The 17,507-nt window shown below is 41.5% G+C and overlaps 1 protein-coding gene across 5 annotated transcripts in view; it reads right to left on the bottom strand.

Moving 5' to 3' along the window:
- Positions 1-15,036, bottom strand: part of L3MBTL3 (L3MBTL histone methyl-lysine binding protein 3) — a 124,335-nt gene extending 109,299 nt beyond the window's left edge. For 2 of the 5 annotated variants that reach the window (XM_023557609.2, XM_023557697.2), the window contains exons 1-2: positions 14,923-15,036; positions 11,362-11,435 (exon numbers count right to left, since the gene is read on the bottom strand). The gene's annotated coding sequence lies outside the window, so the exon portion shown is untranslated. Of the gene's footprint in view, positions 1-11,361; positions 11,436-12,164; positions 12,397-12,956; positions 13,141-13,882; positions 14,096-14,626; positions 14,649-14,922 lie in introns of those variants that run through there. The other 3 variants (XM_064290732.1, XM_064290746.1, XM_064290738.1) reach the window with 3 other exon arrangements.
- Between the last annotated feature and the right edge of the window lie 2,471 nt (positions 15,037-17,507).

The raw sequence follows: 17,507 nt of genomic DNA, 5'->3' as shown, positions 1-17,507 counted from the left end.
AGGTTGGAGGTTCAAGTCCACCCAGAGGTGCCTTGGAGGAAAGGCCTGGTGATCAACTTAAGAAAAATCAGCCATTAAAAACCCTACGGAGCACATTTCTACTCTCAGCACACATGGAATCACTGTCATGAGTTGGAATAAACGTTATGGGAACTGGTTTGGTTAGCCAGGTAACTATGTACCTGGTGCAGAGTGGCATATATTCAAAAGTCCTAAATGTCACTCTTTGGAAATATCAGCTAAAAGGATTCTCCCCACTGCTAATGACCTTATTAATGTGGCATATAAACTGCTTTGAATCCCACCACCACCACCCATTCTGCTCCACATCACCCTTCTATAGGCGCAAATCAAATACTCCATGGATTATCTTCAAAACTTGCCACATCTCAGGAGTTCCTCTTTCCATTCCCCTACCCTTCCCTAAAACCACTTCCTTCCTTTCCTCCTTTTCATTTCACACCACAAAGTTTGACAAGAGCCTATTTGGTGACTTTGGACAAATCAGTCTCTCAAAATGAAAATTTATCTATCTATAAAACGTGAAGAGTAACAGTACCTTTCTTCACTGGGCAACGGTGAGAATTAAATAAGCCAGGAAATACCTCTGCACAATGCCTATCGCGTAGTAATCAGTCAATAAAATGTTAATTTATTATAATAGCTGGTTTAACAATTATTCAAGTTGATGAGACCCCCTGAGTGACCTTAAAAAACTAGGCAGTGGCTTTTTTTTTTTTTCACTTTATTTCAATAACATTTCTTATAGTAGACCGCTTCTGTTCATATCTATCACAAGATGTCAAGATTGCTAGATGAAAAGTAAATATTTTATTGTTAATAATGATAATAATTCATCATATTTACATGGCTCCTGAAAGGACTGCCAGCTTTCATAGTAAAACAATACCTCTGAAGTAATGGAGAAGAATTTGGCACGTGGGGAGCGAGTTGGACCTACAGTCGACGGGGTGCTCCTTCCTGGAGAAGCCTCACGAGTGGTCACGCTACCCCCACATCATCACACTGCATGGCTGAGGCCAGGCGAAGGTATTTAAATAAGACCTGATTAAATGGCCAGGGCAACGTTCCGCTCCCCAAAACATAACTTTTAGCAGACCATTTATTCGTGCCCCATGAAAAAAAGGTTTGGTAGTTGTCTTAGTTATCTAGTGCTGCTATAACAGAAAGACCACAAGTGGATGGCTTTAACAAGAGAAGTTGATTTCTCACAGTAAAGTAGGCTAAAGTCCAAATTCAGGGCATCAGCTCCAGGGGAAGGCTTTCTCTCTCTGTCGGCTCTGGAGGAAGGTCTTTCTCGGCAATTATCCCCTAGACTAGGAGCTTCTCTGCGCAGGAACCCGGGGTCTAAAGGACGGGCTCTGCTCCTGATACTTCTTCCTTGGTGGTATGAGGTCCCCAACTCTCAGCTTGCTTCCCTTTCATCTCTTGAGAGATAAAAGGTGGTGCAGGCCTGGGATCAGGGAGGTAACCTGAGTAAGGGTGGTGTTACAATCCATCCTAATCCTCTCAACATAAAATTACAATTACAAAATGGAGGACAACCACAGAATACTGGGAATCATGGCCTAACCAAGTTGATACACACATTTTTGCAGGGGACATAATTCAATCCATGACAGTAATGAAAAAGATGTGTAATACCACAGTAACCTCTGAGAACTGTGAGGTGCACAGAATGTGCTGGTGGAGTAAAGCAACCTGCGAGCTGCTTTCGAAGCTGGTGTTTCCCACACCACAACTTGTGATGCTATTATTACTATAAGTCAGGTTCCCTAGAACTGCTTTTTGGAAAACGCTAAGCCATGGAAAATAAATTCTGGAAATGACATGAAAGTAGATAGCGTTTTACAGGATAAGATACGATTCAGCTTCAGGCTAGATGGACTACAGGGATGCTATCTTCTGACCTAGATCCCAGCCTGCCTCCACGTGTAGAGACCTGCAGTGTTGAGTACTGGGAATATTCTTATGGCATTAAATCCAGACTTGAAAAAGACAGTGGCCCCTGCCTCCTAAGGCCTGCCTACTGTTTTCTGTTTTGCTGTTTAGTGCTGTCTAGTTTGCTCTCTAATACCTCTAGGACACCAGAGAGGTATGTACACAGGCTCTAAAGAGAGAACTCAAATATCCACAAATACAAAGCCATGGAGAGGAAATCATGCAAAGCCAATAAGCCTAACACACGTTAAAGGGATACAGACATACTCTAGCAGAATGGTTTCGTCACTGCTTTATCATTTTAAAAAGATCTCATCAATATTAGCCGGTTTGACCCTCACAACTACCTTTTAAAACTAATCGGTATTCTTACCCTCATTTTATAGATGAGAAAACTAAGGTCACCCAGCTAAGAAACAGACTTTAACCTCCAAAGACACTGCCCTTTAGGACTATGCTACAGTGCCCAACACGCTGTATTTTAATCAACATATATATAATGATGAAAAGCATAGATTTTGAAGCTAGTGCCTGGATTTCAATCCTGGCTTCACAGTTTACTAGCTGTATAACCTTGGGCAAGATATCCAACCTCTCTTCAGCCTTAGCGCCTTCATCTGTAAAACAGAATAGGAATATCTACTTCATGGAGACGTAAGCGTTTTTAAAAATAATGTATGTTGCGGTGCTTTGTAAACAGTGGACACTCCAAACATGAGAGCTACAGTTACTTTGAAGAAAAGAAAACAAGCTGCTCTGTGGAGTCCACATTCCCAACAAGCACCAGCTTACCAGATGTCCGAAGCTCCCAGAGGCAGAGGTATGAGAAGCAAAGCAATCACACTGGATAGCAGGTTATAACTTCCAATACCTTTGCTCCAAAAGGCCCTATTTGATTTCTTAGGAGTCCCAAGATGAAGGTAGGAAAAACAAGGATTAAGGACGACCCAAGACTTGGATCAACAGACAAAAAAAAAATTTCAAAATGGAATCTGGGAGATTGATGTAAGGTCAGTAACTTTTAGTTTTGCCAAGTAATTTTAAAGAAAAGAACATTTTAACAAACACAAAACGTAAGAAGAATGTCATCTCTGAATAACTGCCCAAGAATAAGCCATTGGCAACCTTACTAGGGTATTTCTGCTGAGGAGGCATAAAAAAACTTCCTCACATACCAACTGTGGTTCACAGACCTGCTTTCAAGAATGCTTGGTACAGAGGCAAATAGAAAGCACTGTAAGAGATTGGGCCAAAAGGCCCATAGGAGAGGAGGGAGAGAGATGAAAGCAACACAGCCTCCCCTAAAAAGGGGCTAGAATACTACAGAGAGAGAGACCCTGAAATACCTGCATGTAAGATGCTTGGAGAGGGCTGGGTAACCCTGCACCCCCTTAGAATACCTATTACACTGTATTGTGATCATCTACATACAAGAGGCTTTGGAAGAAACTATGATTTAGTAATTTCTTCCTCCTCTCTGAATAGCCACCATAGGTATCGATAAAATTTATCAAATGAAAGAATAAAAAAGATGGCAAAATGCAACAGACTAATTGGGGGGTAGGATGGGAAGAGGAGGAATCAGAGAAAGATCCCCATTTGTCCACTTATCTCATATTTTCCAGTGTAAATTCTAACTAACAACTAGGCTGCTAAGCATTTATTTACCTCTTTGGCAGAAGCATAACATTACCGCTCCAAGAAACTCTCCTTATTTAAGCATCAGTGTAGAACACATCAAAAGAAGTTAAATTCAAACCTCTTAAACAGGCTTATTCAATAAGGATAAGAGAAAAATCTAAACTTGCACTTGAAGCATCTCTCAACAAACATATATTGCTACGAAGAAAAAATTTCCTTTCAAATCAAGCATGACAGATATCAGCTTTGATATTCTACTCACCCTGCCTGATAAGAACCCTGAATTGCACACATATTGGAATTGAAATCTGTTCTGGAGAGATGTGAAATTTTGCCGAGGGTCCAAGTTCATAGATTTGAGGTAGGCAAAACTCTAGGTCATTTCAACGTGAGAACTGAAAGCTTGGTACCAACAAAAACAACATCCGTGAGAGTCTAGGCCTTCTGTCCACATCAAGTAGATACTTGAGTGGCAATTAATTCATCCTTTGTTGAAACATGAAATCCATTTTTAAGATGTTTCCTTCTTATTTACATTTTCTAAGAAACACTTCCCCTTTATCTACTGGTCATATTTTAACGAGAACTACCTTATTTACATCGTACCAATGGTTTATCTGATTTGCTATTTTTTCTGCCATAGAGATTATATGCAAAGGTCGCCAGAGGCAACCTTTACAAAATCTCAACTTCCTGCCCTACGTTTGTTACTGTAAGAAGGATGAATTATTTGAGATTCTGAGGCGTAACCTACTTCCTCTCAAGTAGGAACAGAAAATGAAAAATGCCTTTCAAGAAAAAAAAATATATATACACGTTAGAGAGCACATAGAAACTGAAATCACAAACTGACATTAACGGGGTCTACGGCATATTTACTATACTCTTGTTTAATGCTTTTATTTGAAGCTCATGTTCAACGTAAGGACTAGAAAAAAAAATACCTCAATCTGAAGCTGAAATATCCTTAAAAGTGTTACCATATCGTCGACATTCTACACTAGAAGGATAATAACAGAAATTCTATACCCCTTAGAGAGATTCACAGAGGCCATAAGAGACCAAGAACCTGTTCAGACACAGATATTTCTATGCTTGTGTTAAATATAAACTTAGTTTTAAAAAAAATTACTAGAAGTAGTGTTGTTGTTCTTTTTTCTTATTTCACTTCGTAAGTTTTTTTTTTTTTTTTAATAAGTAGTTTAAAATAAAAAAAAAACACATTGCCATCAGGTCAATTCCGACTCACAGCAACCCTGTAGGACAGAGCAGAATTGACCCATAGGGTTTCCAAGGTTGTAATCTTTATGGAAGCAGACTGCCACATCTTTCTCCTGTGGAGAGGCTTGAGGGGGGGTTTGAACCACTGACCTTTCGGTTAGCAGCCTAGCGCTTTAACCACTGTGCCACCTGGATTCCAGCTTTTAAAAAAAGTAGTATCTTGTTCTTTTTTCTTATTTTACTTCCTATTTTCATATAACATACAGTTTTTATATGACATTTATTTTATATAACACTGGATTTCTCTTTGGTATGTAATAAATTAGGTTTGACCAGATTTTACTTCTCTCATGTCTACAGGCTTATCTCGATAACCATTTGTAGCTAACCTCCATAACAATAGATTGAACAGCTAAGCTTCAATGAGGTCTGCCAAACAAGACCACAAAGCAATAGGATAAATTATTTAGCTCATTTAACAACCAGACAAAATTGACCACTTAAGAATTTCAATTCACTGTTCAGGGTTCAACCAGTGTTACAGCTGACAAAAAATAACTGATTTTTGGAGTCTGAATAATCCTACTCAAATGTTTTTCTAGTAACTGAACTAATTTCATTCCATAAAATTAACACACATAGAGGTATGGGTCAATAATGAAAAGGCCTGGCACATAGTTAACCCTCCTCCCCAAAAAAGAAAAAACCAAACTCACTGACTGAGTCAAGTCAATTCCAACTTATAGCAACCCTAAAGGACAATGAACTGCCCCATAGGGTTTCCAAGGCTGTTAATCTTTACAGAAGCAGACTGTCACACCTTTCTCCCACAGAAAGGCTGGCAGGCTCGAACCATCGGCTTCTTGGTTCATAGCCAAGTGCTTTAACCACTGTGCTACCAGGGTTCCTTTACTGAATAATAGGGCTTTAATAAAGAAGCAGTACTTTGTTCTCTAATAAGTGTATTCAATCGCATACTTCTAAATCAGGTTAAAATTTTGCCGTACGAACTGTATCAACAGAGATATCACGTAACTCCCACTGCAACATGGAATCACCCAATGAATCAAAAAAAACCTTCATTTCATTTTACAAACATGGGGCATACTCTTCTGGGTATAGAGTATTACAACAGTAATTGCAGCACTGTTGTTGACTATCTTCTTAGTCATATTCCCTGTTTCAATTTTTTATTTTGACTCTAGAAAACTACTTTCCCTTCCTCTTTCCCCCTTCCATTACCTCTATCTGTCATGCAAATTTTTTTCTTTCCTTCTAGACTTCTGAGTAAATTCCAAGATCTTTTGAATCCACTTATGGAAATCCACGTCTTGTCCTTTATTTTTTTTTGAAAACTAACTCTACTGCCTTAACAGGTCTCTTTTACAAAGAGCAAGTGAAATATTTTACATAAATAATCCCATTAACTCACAAACCTAATGTAAGTAATATTTTGTTAATAGTTTATGATCATTTCAAGGCCATGAGCTAGACCAAGGTTTTCTGTCCAGTTTAACTCAATAACTAGGTCTTTTCCCAATTCTTGGTGAAGAAAAAGAGAGATAGGAGGTAAAAGTTTTCCTTCTACCATTTTTTCCTGTATTTACTTGTTGCTCATGTACCAGAAAACCAGTGCTTAAGAACAGATACATTAATTTGAAAATGTGTTTTCTCAGAAATATTCTAGGAATTACTATTATGAGAATCAGAAACTTGACCAAATAATCATAAATCAGTATCATTTCCCACAGTTCCACCTCTTTTGAACTGCATGATATGATGTCAGACAAGTTACTTAGTATTTCTGAGCACCAATTTAAGCTAATAGAAAAGTAATAACAGCAAATGCTCAAGATTACTGAGTATTAGAGCTAATACTGAGTGCCTAGAACAGTATCTGGGCACTGAGAAGATGCTCAGTAAGTACTGGCTGAATGAATGAATATAATAGTGAATAAATGAATACAGCTTAGTGCTTGATAGTTGAAAGTACTCAATATACTATTTAAAAAAAAAAAAAAGTTGCCTTCAAGTCTATTCTGACTCATAGCCACCCTACAGGGCAGAGCAGAACTGCCCCATAAGGTTTCCATGGAGCACCTGGTGGATATGAAAGGCCGACCTTTTGGTTAGCAGCCGTAGGTCTTAACGACTACGCCACCAGGATTTCCCAATATGCTATAGTACCTAATGTATTAACACTTATGTTTTGCAGAGGGCACCATATCTCCCAGGTCTCTATCGCCACAGCATGTTTTACCACTACATCTAGCTGTACCACTGACCTACTACCTTTATCTCTACCACTCACTCCCATTTAATGATGGCTTTGTTTTGTTAATTATCACTAAACTAGATTAATTACCACTAAACTAGATTATGAATACATTGAAGCCAAGGACTGCTCCTTTACTTCTTTGTAGCCCAATACATTCATTCATTCAAACCTGTTCTAAGTGCTGACTATGTGAAGCATTTCCTAGTTACAGTTATACAAAATAGATGCTCAATATCTGTTCTAGAAAAAAAAACTGCTGAATGAACACAAGAGAAAACTGTCTTGCAGTATAAATGGGAGAAAGAATAACAATACAGAAAGCACCATACATATTACATACAATACACAGGTAACCCTCACAGTCACTTCTCAGATCAGTGATTCTACGTCTACACCCAAGGAATAGACTGAGGATCATCAGAAAAAGTCCCTCATCCAACATGACCCAGCTTTATCCAATTTCCTCTCAAAGGTCCTTATTTTTACCTCCAACAAACAATCTCCTAAATGGGGACTTCCAAAGGGCTCTTTCTCAACATGACTTCATAAATCAAAATTTCAAAGATACCCTTTCCTGGTGTTTTACTTTATACCCATCCACTGGCTCCACAGTCAATACATACTAGTCCATAATCTGCCACTATTGACTCTCATTTGCAGGTGTCAATGAAACAATTTCACTTAACACAACAGAGAGATAACTGGAGAATATTCCCATTGGACAATGAAGACTTTTTACAAAATTTATCTTTTAATGATCCCAAACTTCAAGATATCATACATAAACACACACACACACAAACATTAAATAATTCTCTGGAACATTTTATGTACCAACTATCGAATGAGAAGCTAATTTGCTCTGTAGGTGAGTAAAATTTCACCTTATGCACAATAAAAAAAATTTTAAAAAAGGCATTAAAGAGTTCTCTCTAAATACAGTAGCTCCACCTATACCACAATAACCTCAAATTCTTTTAAGGAATGAGTTCCTCTACAATACCAAGTCGAGATTGGTGGTAGATCAGATTTTCACCAGAATGTCACCTTGTGAACACACTGGTCAAAGAAAGAATCAACCCCAATCCATCACCCTCCATAGATATACAATCAGGTATCTCGTGACAGTGGGTGAACAGCTCCTTATTAATCTCTGAAGTCTCAGTATTAGAAAAGAATATAATGCATTATGCTACAGGTATATAATTATATGCCATGGTCCTGCATCAGCTAACCCAAAATCTATGTTTCCTGGCTCACTGGTTCCAAAGAATGTCAGAGCCCTTATTCATTTCTCCTGGTAGAAGATGCAACTGTTATGCTATTATTTACCGGTAGAGTTCAGAGTTGTGTGTACTCCTGGGTTAAGGGTCTAGCGAACTTCTCAAGGGTGTTCAGCACCGTAGGAGCTCAATGAAAACTGGTTAAGTGAATAGTAGAAACATTGCTGAAGAGGTCACACAGGTTCCCCATCCTGGGACCCCAAGGGTGCCCTTGTCCCAGATCACATAAAATAACTTCTCTTATAAATTTGGCATGCTAACTCCATCTACTCTAAACAGCCTTGTCTGCAGTATATAATTATTAGTAATAAACTACCAAACAAACTAGTAAGAGCCAACTCGCAATTACTCAGGGACTAATTATGCAGGGCATATATTTTTTGCTATATGATTAATTAAGCAGGGCATATTTTTTCCTTCCTTCACCTACTGAGTTTTTGGATTCTTAGAACATTGACCGATAACCTACAAGAGAGATGAAATAAAACTAGAACTTGACATGTTTATTTTGTCAGGTTCAGTACCATCAAATTGAAAATAATAACATAGCATTTGTAATTTTTTAAATATAGATTATAGATCAGTGGCTATAATTAGAATAAAGTAGAAAAAGGGTCTAGAAAACATACAGGGGGAAAAAAAAGCCCCACATGGGCCTCTCCCTAAATCCACTGTCATTCACAGGATTCATTTCTCTAGCCCCTAGAGTTAAAATTTTTACTACCCCAGTTACCTATTTTTTCATGCTCATCTCCCAGCAGGCTCATGCAACTGAAATATTAATTACAGTATACGAATTCCCCTCACACAATTCCTTCTATTTTCATCACCCTACTATTTTACTATTTCTACAATTAGGCATCTTTTTAAACTTGATGTATCTATTTCATTTACTCCTACTTATTCAATGACCAATTTGGGATAAATAAATGTAAGGTTTTGCACTCAGGACCATGATAAAACATGACCCATTCCCTCAAGAGCCCAATACTGTAAAATACTGATTTTCATCATTCCTATATCCTAAATTCCTCCAGTAAAGTCTCTCCAATTGTAGGATAATCAGGTAAAAGTTAAAGGGATCATTTGACTCAATTTCAATTTTCTTTATTGTTTTTACCTTTAAAATTAAAAGATATTTTGCAGAATACATGCTGGCAAAAGAATAGATACTATGTAAACAGGTTTTGCTCATATTTAAGTGTTTAAATCATGAATTATACAAAGTATTCAGACACAATTTCTTACCCAGTGAAACAAAACAACAGGCTCTCAAAACTAAAAGGGACGACATATACTAAATCTATTCCTACAGCTAAACAATTAAGAAATTCAACATTAACCTTATTAGAGATAAAATTACTTTTTTCCTCAAGAAAAGAATTATCTCCTGAAAGTATTCTGACAAGTCCATATAATATACATACCAGAAACCTATCTCAAAATCTTAGCCAGGAATTAAATCACTATGTTTGGCCCTAGACAACCTACCTTTTATCTTCTACAAAGCCTGCCTAAGTTAAAAATGATAATATAACCAACAAACATTTGAATAACTCTTGATAGTTCTCAAACATTATTTTACTTGTCTCTTTTAACAAAACAAGGCAAGTAAGGTTGCTCCCATTTTCCAGATGGGGACATCTCAGCTCAAAGAGGTGAAATAACTTACACAAGGTAACACATCTATTGACTAAATTCAATCTTCTGCTTTCTAGTCTAGCATTCTATCCATAAACATGATGACCTTCCAAATGAAGAAAAATAACCCTAGCCTTCAACTTAGCATGTCTAAACAAGGAACTTGACATCCCAAGACAGGCACTTCACTCTTTGAACTCTGTTCCACCTGCATGATGTTCTTGTCCCATTGTCTCCGCTGTATTATCTATAAGAACCCATCTTTTTAATTTGCTAAATGTACTGTTCAAGATGACCCACAAGCAGAAAGTGAAAATAAACTTAATAATCATTTTTATTCCTGTAATTGTTTAGTTTGCACTTCTAGACCACACCTTCCTTGATTATAAGGTGACCCAGTCAGGATTATTAGTCCTGCTCATAAAAGGCTAATTTTTTTCTTTTGTTTTATCCAAACAAAAATCAGCAATCCTTTAGAACTCCAGATAAGGAAAGAAGGAAAATGAAAAGAGGCAGAAAAGGTGGAAGGATTAAGGAGAAATTAAGATAAGAAAAACAAAACAAAGGCATAAATAGTGAAGTGTCAGTGCTAGCGTGACACAAGTGTACTTATATGCTCTGTCTCAGAGATGTCTCATCCCTCTGCCTGAGAATGTCTTTGGTCCTGATAGGAGGTCCCAGACTATTGAAGACAAGTCAGCACCCTCCAAAGTTACTTTATTGGACTTTATTGAACAATAGCTGTATTCCCTATGGAGATGCATTCAGGTTGACAAGTCTATACTAACATCCTGGAACTTCACTATCACACTATGACCTGATATTTGGTACAAGTTGGCTCACCTTGGATTGAAGTCACAGGAGTTAATTTACTTAAATACCCAAAAGTTCTCATCATTATAAGTTTCACCTACAAAATTCTACTACTGGGCTCCAAAGCCATTTAAAGTTCCAGAATCTTCCATGATATTTCTGTGTACCTATATAACTGTTAAATTAATTTACAATCACTTTTGTTCCATCTTTCCCATTTTTTCAATTCCAAAGAATAAAACAATTTACTTTCAGTAGAAACCAGGTATAATTGAAATGCTAACTAAGAATCTGGCAAGCAGTTCCGATCCAAAGATTATCCAGGACAATCTAGTAACCTTTCCAAATGCTTTATTCAAGCCTCAATCACACCTGAGGTCAATACTTTCATACATTCAAATCAATGCCCTCAAAATGGTGATTTTTCTAAACTCTGTCCCACACTTTTCTTCCTGATTCTCAAATACGGCTTTTAACATTTGCAAGAATATCAAGCAATTTGTTTCAACAAGCAAATCTTACCTTGTGGCCTTGAAGAGAGAAATTTCTGGTGGCCTTTACGAATGTCGTTTACCCCCAAGTCCTCTTCAGAAGGTCTAGCATTGATTTAAAGAGAGGGAAGGTAAAATCAAAGCACTGTTGTCCAAAAAAGGTTTCAAAATCCACACACAATAACAGCTTAAGTTTGGAGTCACTTATGCATAATTTCAAACCATACCATATATTAAAATAAACTAGTTTGGGATGAGGTAAAATGGAATTTAATCATTCCCATATCCTAAATTCCTCCAATAAAGTCTCTCCAATTGTGGGATAAACAGGTGAAAGAGGGATCATTTGACTCAACTTTAATTTTCTTTATTGTTTTTACCTTTAAAATTAAAAGACCTTTTACAGAATACACACTGGCAAAAGAATAGATATTATGTAAGCAGTTTTTACCCATATATTTAAGTATTTAAAGCATGATCTATACAAAGTATTCAGAAACAATTTCTTACCCAGTGAAACAAAATAACAGGCTCTCAGAACCAGAATGGAGTACATACACTAAATCTATTCCTACAGCTATGCAGTTAAGAAACTCAATATTACCCTTCAGTTACATTTATTAGAGAATAAAATGATCAGCTCATTGAAATGCAAATTTCAACCAAAGGCCTTTCTCGTTTTTTAAAAGTTTGAAACAAATATTGCACTTTGTAATTTTAAAAACATTCAAAATGAGATTATCCACTCCTCGTGATCAAAGGTACACCAGTCTGCTGTTGTACAGACAACCACAAATATAAAAACAACTGTTCCTAATACAAGGGGTGACCAACCTCAAATCCCAGAATAAAAGCGAAGTGGTTTTCCATGTAACTAATGATGGATGGAAGTTACATAGTCTGAGTCCTCAGGATTCATTGCTCTCCGATTTACTAAACTTTCTATTCCTGACCAGCATCCTTTCACACAACATCTGGCTGCTCACTCAGGTCGTCTAATTACTTCCACGTCTGAATGGACTACGTAGCTACAAGTACAGGCCAAACTTTGCTCTCGGCCTTCCGAACTTAAAGATGCGTTTAACCACTAGAGGTCTCCCCTTGGCCAGTTTTGCACGTTCGCTATTTTGCTGCACTTGAAACTTTACGGAGAAATGCTCTCTCCTCGAGTCAGTGTTTTTCAAAAAACTTGCGCAAAAATCCACGCGACCAAGATAGGCAGGACAGAGTCTCTCGAGCTTCCAAGACCAATAAAGACATCACGAACAATGCTCAAGGAAAATCAAAATTAAAATTCGACGCACTCGCCCCAGCCATCCCCCCCCAGAAAAAATTCCTATTTCTCATCTCATTTTCCTGAACTTAAAACAATTAAAAATCTATTTTTGTTTCTGTACACTTTGAAAGATTTCTAATGCATGTTTCTGGGGTTTAGGGCCGAGGTGGTATAGAAGCGGGCCAAGGGATGCAGGGAGGGGGAAGGGCTGTGCTCACTGCGCCCAAGGAAGTTGCATAAGGAAAGAGACTCCGTTTTTTCGGGTCCCCTCAAAAAAATCGGCGGGGAGGGGGAGGAAAAGGAAGCAGGGTGGTTGGGGGGAGGAGAAGGGAAACCGAAGCGACGTTTACCTTCATCTCCCCGTGACAGGGTGGGGTAAGTGCCACCGTCCTCGCGACCCCGGTGGGCGGCTCGTTACCCCTACCTCGTTCTGAGCGCAGACGGACAGACAGACACCTCTACCCCTCTGAAGGGAAAGCAGGGAGGAAACCACCCGCTTTTAAACTTTCTCTCACGGTCACGCTGTGGGCCGAGCTTTGACCAGAAAAGGGGGAGAAAAAAAATCATTGGGCCTTTTTTTTTTCTTTCAAGGTAATTAAAGTTTTACCACTAGCACAAAAGTTGCGCCCTCCCCCCGCCCATGTCACCGTGCCCCCACCCCTCCAAGGGCTCACAAGTTTTCCTCCCTCCCCCCCACCTCAAGCTCCGGGGCGCGCAGCGGATGCCCCGGCTCCTGCGCTTCCCGATCCCCACCCCCGCCGGCCTCTACTTCCCCCCCCACCCGCCCGGCCGCCGCGGCGCGAGGATGGCCCGCCGGGCCCAGGACACTAGTGTGCAAAGCCCATTATTCCGGAATTGCACACGCACGCGGCGTGAGGCTGGCAGCGGCCCCTGTTCGAACCCCTTTGGCTCCCCAATATAAGAAAGGCGTAAACAAGTTGCAGGAAAAGGCACCCCGCGTCCCCCCCCCCCACCGCCCCAGCCCGACGCCCTGGCGCGGCCGCTGCCTCCGCCGCTACCGCGGCCGCCACCTCCCGACACACGCCCGCACCCGGGCCGGCGCCGCACGGCGCGGGGTGGCCGCGACGGCACGAGAGCCGGCCCGGCCCGTGCCCGAGCCCTCCCCAGCGCGGACGGCAGCCGCGGGCCCGCGCCGCCGCCTCGCTTCCCCAAGCACTTTCCTGCCTCTGGCAGAAATAAACCGGAGGGTTTATTTTTGTGCAACTTTCCCAAAATGGCGGAAATTGGAGCTGATCTATATTAAATTCTCACACACTCGGTCGGGAAAGGGGAGGAGGCGAAGAAGAAAACGCAAACTCTCGGCCGCGGAGCCTGCCGTGGGTCCGTGTGTGTGTGCGTGCGTGTGAGTGTGCGTGTGCGCGGTGGGAGTCGGAGAGGCCTTTCCGCCGCGCACACACACAGCACACGCCGGGAAGACGCGCCTGCACATTCAACCAGTCCATTCTCCGCAGCCCGAGTGGCGAGAAAGTGCCCCGGCCTCTTTTCCCACTGCCTCGGTCTCCCGTACTTGTACTTCTCGCGCTCGCTCGCTCGCTCTCCGGTGCGCGCCGGCACAAAGGCCACACGGGCGGAGGGGGCCGCAGGGGCGGCGCGCGGGGCTCGCGCCTCCCGCTGCACCGATCCGCGGCCCCGGCCGCCCCCGCGCCCCCCGCCGGCGCCCCCAGCCTCGGTGGCCGCGCTCGCCGCCCAGGCTGCGGCTCCGCGGCGCCTACACGGGCACGCACCCGGAGCCCAGCGCCGCCGCGCTCCCCCACCCCGCTCCCGGTGTCATGAAAGAGACCAAAGTGACAAGCTCTCGGGGGGCGCAGGGGAGGGGGCTCACACGCATCCAGCCGCCTGCGCGCGGGCGAGAGCCCGACGCGGCCGCCTCGCCCGGCTCCCTTCCGCACAGCCCCCCACACCCTTCTCCGTGTGCGCGCAAAGAAAAAAATACAAGTCTCTCCTCCCCCCATTTTTTCCTTTCTCTTTTCTCTCTCTTTTGTTCCTCTTTCACACTCACACTCACTACTTCAGAGTGAGATGCCCAGAGACTCCCCCTCCAGCCATTTCAGAGTCACTTGCCCACTTTTTTCCCCGGGATTAAGTTTTCGCCTCTTTCCCAGAGGCGGAGAGAAGTGGGGGAGAAACCCCTTCTGTCCTTTCCCCTCCCCGATCTGTTTCACAAGAGGAGGGTGCGCTTCCTTCCCTCTGTAGGGCTCTTAACTTTCATCCTCACCCAGAAAAATAAATGAATGGCTTTTGCATGTACACAGCTTCAGATTAATTAGATATTAGATCAGATCAACCGCTTCTTACCCCAAAATTTTTCTTTTTTTTTTCTCCGTCTCACGAGTAGTCCTGACAAATGGTCCAGGGCTGCGGGCGCAGTGCGCATGTGCGCGTAGAGTCAGGGCTGGGGAGAGGGGAAACTGCGCTGGTGCCGGTGCCGCCGCCGCCACCGCCGCCGCCGCCGCCGCCGGGGAAGCTCGCGCTGGCTTCCCTGTTACTGCTGCTGCGCCTTCGCCGCTGGAAAGCAGCAATAGAGCCGCTTGGCAAATGCAGCTGCCGGCAGATACCGTTTCAGGTGCATCTTTTCAATATCCTCGTCACCGACTCAAAGCCGGTTCAAGAACAGGCAAAACAAACATGAAAGACTGTAAAGGTTATAGATTTCTTTGTCTATTTTCCACTTTACTTTTTTTTAAGGCCATTCGTAGAGCAGCTAATCCACCATGTGCTGGGGAATGTATGCATTCAGCCATTAAAGAGTGGGCCTATAGTCTTTACACAAACCCTACCTATAGGCTAAACCTGTGCTACAGGTCATAAAATATAAAGAAATAAAGTTTCAAGCTTTAACGCAGCAGAAAACTCCCCCTCTTTTAGGACTCGAAGAATGCGTGAAGAAGTATGGATTTAAAACTTGCGTGTTTTTTCCTCTTCTTCTGTGTGGATCTTTACTGACAGTTTAAACATGTTGGGCCTTCGTTAGGAGACATGCTGAGATTCCCAGATCAACCCAGAAATCCGTGTTAAACCACCTTGGCAGTAAGCAGGTGGAGTATCCTTCTAATGTATTCAGTCAAGATGGCTGAGCCATTGTAAACGTCAAAACCTGTCTTTGTTAACAAATCAAAACTAGATCAAGGGAGTATCGTATTTTGGTATTGACAGCTTTCCACTCACTTATTGACTGCAGGCCTCCTTTTGACGGCTCGGTCATTCTCCTTTTCTATGAGGTACAAGTACTTACAAAATAATTCAAGTGACTGAAGTTGTGATAAACATTTTCATGTCAATAACAGTTTGTTGTGCGAGGAAAAACCAAAAGTAGCTTGGTCATTTCAGGAATGGTGCAGGCAAGTCTTATGTTTGCTGGGGTCGGGAGGTGAGGAAAAACCCCCATTTCCAGAGTGGACTATTTATTGTGCACCTAATAAAGAGTAAAGGGGCCCTTTTTCTGAAATTGCTGCCTCAGGCAGCAATTTAAATATATCACAGATGGAAATTTTGTATTAAAAACCCTTCTCCAAAATGTAAGTCCTATTATCTTGATTGGATTTTTTCACTTAAAGAATGCTCCTTGAACCAGTTTCAGGAAACAAACTGTTAAATTCTTGCCTTAGAAGCATGAAATTAAGCTAGAGAAGCGACCACCGACTGTTTGTTCTGCTGATATAGTGACTGAATTCTCCAAACCCAAAATCAGGACATATGGCTTGACATGTACTTGGGAACAAAGGGACAAGCCCTGTGATGCTAAAATGAACTTATAAAATATGCTGTGTATGTCGGGCAGCCCTTGGTTTAGTGGAGAAGGCTGGGTTGGGGAGAACTGTAGATACTCCCTAACCTCCAGTAACTATTGATTTCACCTACCATGTCCAGCCTTTTCAGAGCTGCTCCCCAACAGCCTAATTAACTGATCTGAATTTCAGCTTCTCTCCCTCATTTCTCCCTAGCTCTTGAATAATGAGCAGTGAAATGACCAATGGCAGACTACAGGAAAAGGTAAGAAAGGCCATGAACTATGTGCAAATCTAAGACCCTGCCTCCCAAAAAACTAAAATTAATTTTAGATTCCTCTTTCCAAAAATGTTTTAGATTTATTCTCACTAGGTAATTTTGAGATGATTTTTTTATTGCATACACATTTTCAGAGATACCGGTTCAACGTTGTATGAACATATGTTCAAGGCCTATCAAGGTATTGGGGTTAAACAGATGATCAAATCATGAGCCTGGTCACAAGACACTTAGTCTGGAGAGAGAGAGAGAGTGTCTGATCAAACAGCCACTGCATTTCAGGAAGGTAGACGTTATAGGTGTTGATGTTGTTGGGTGCTGTTGAATCAGTATTGGCTCGGGGACCCCACGTACGCAGAGTAAAACTGTCCATGAGGCTTTCAAGGTCTTCCAGAAGCAGATCACCAAGCCTGTTTTCTGAGGCACCTCTAGGTGGATTTGAATGGTCAACCTTTTGGCTAGTAGTTGAGCGCTTAATTGTTTGCACCACCGAAGAACTCCTAAATTGTCATTGTTGTTATGTGTCATTGAGTTGATTTTCGACTTGTAGCAACCCCATGTGACAGAGTAGAACTGCCCCATAGTAGGGGTATGTAAAGTAAGCACAATCAAAGAATACCTATGGTAATAAGGAAAGGCTTTCAAGAAAAAGTGATAGCTAAGCTGATTCTTGAAGGACAAATGCCCAGGGTTTATGGGCCCACCCTCGTTCCCAGAAGGTGCCGAGGAATGTGGTCCAGTCCTAGAAAGTCTTAGTCAAGGCCCAAGGCTGTGGAGAGCAAGGCCTCCCTGGGAACTGTAAGCTTAATAAGGTTCACTAACAAAAATAAACATGAGTTGAGGTCTCCACAACTCATTTTCTTTCTCTTCCAGAT

This window comes from Loxodonta africana, chromosome 1 (genome assembly GCF_030014295.1).
Source record: "Loxodonta africana isolate mLoxAfr1 chromosome 1, mLoxAfr1.hap2, whole genome shotgun sequence".
In the NCBI taxonomy this organism is placed as follows: domain Eukaryota; kingdom Metazoa; phylum Chordata; class Mammalia; order Proboscidea; family Elephantidae; genus Loxodonta; species Loxodonta africana.
This window is presented reverse-complemented; position numbering and strand designations above follow the sequence as displayed.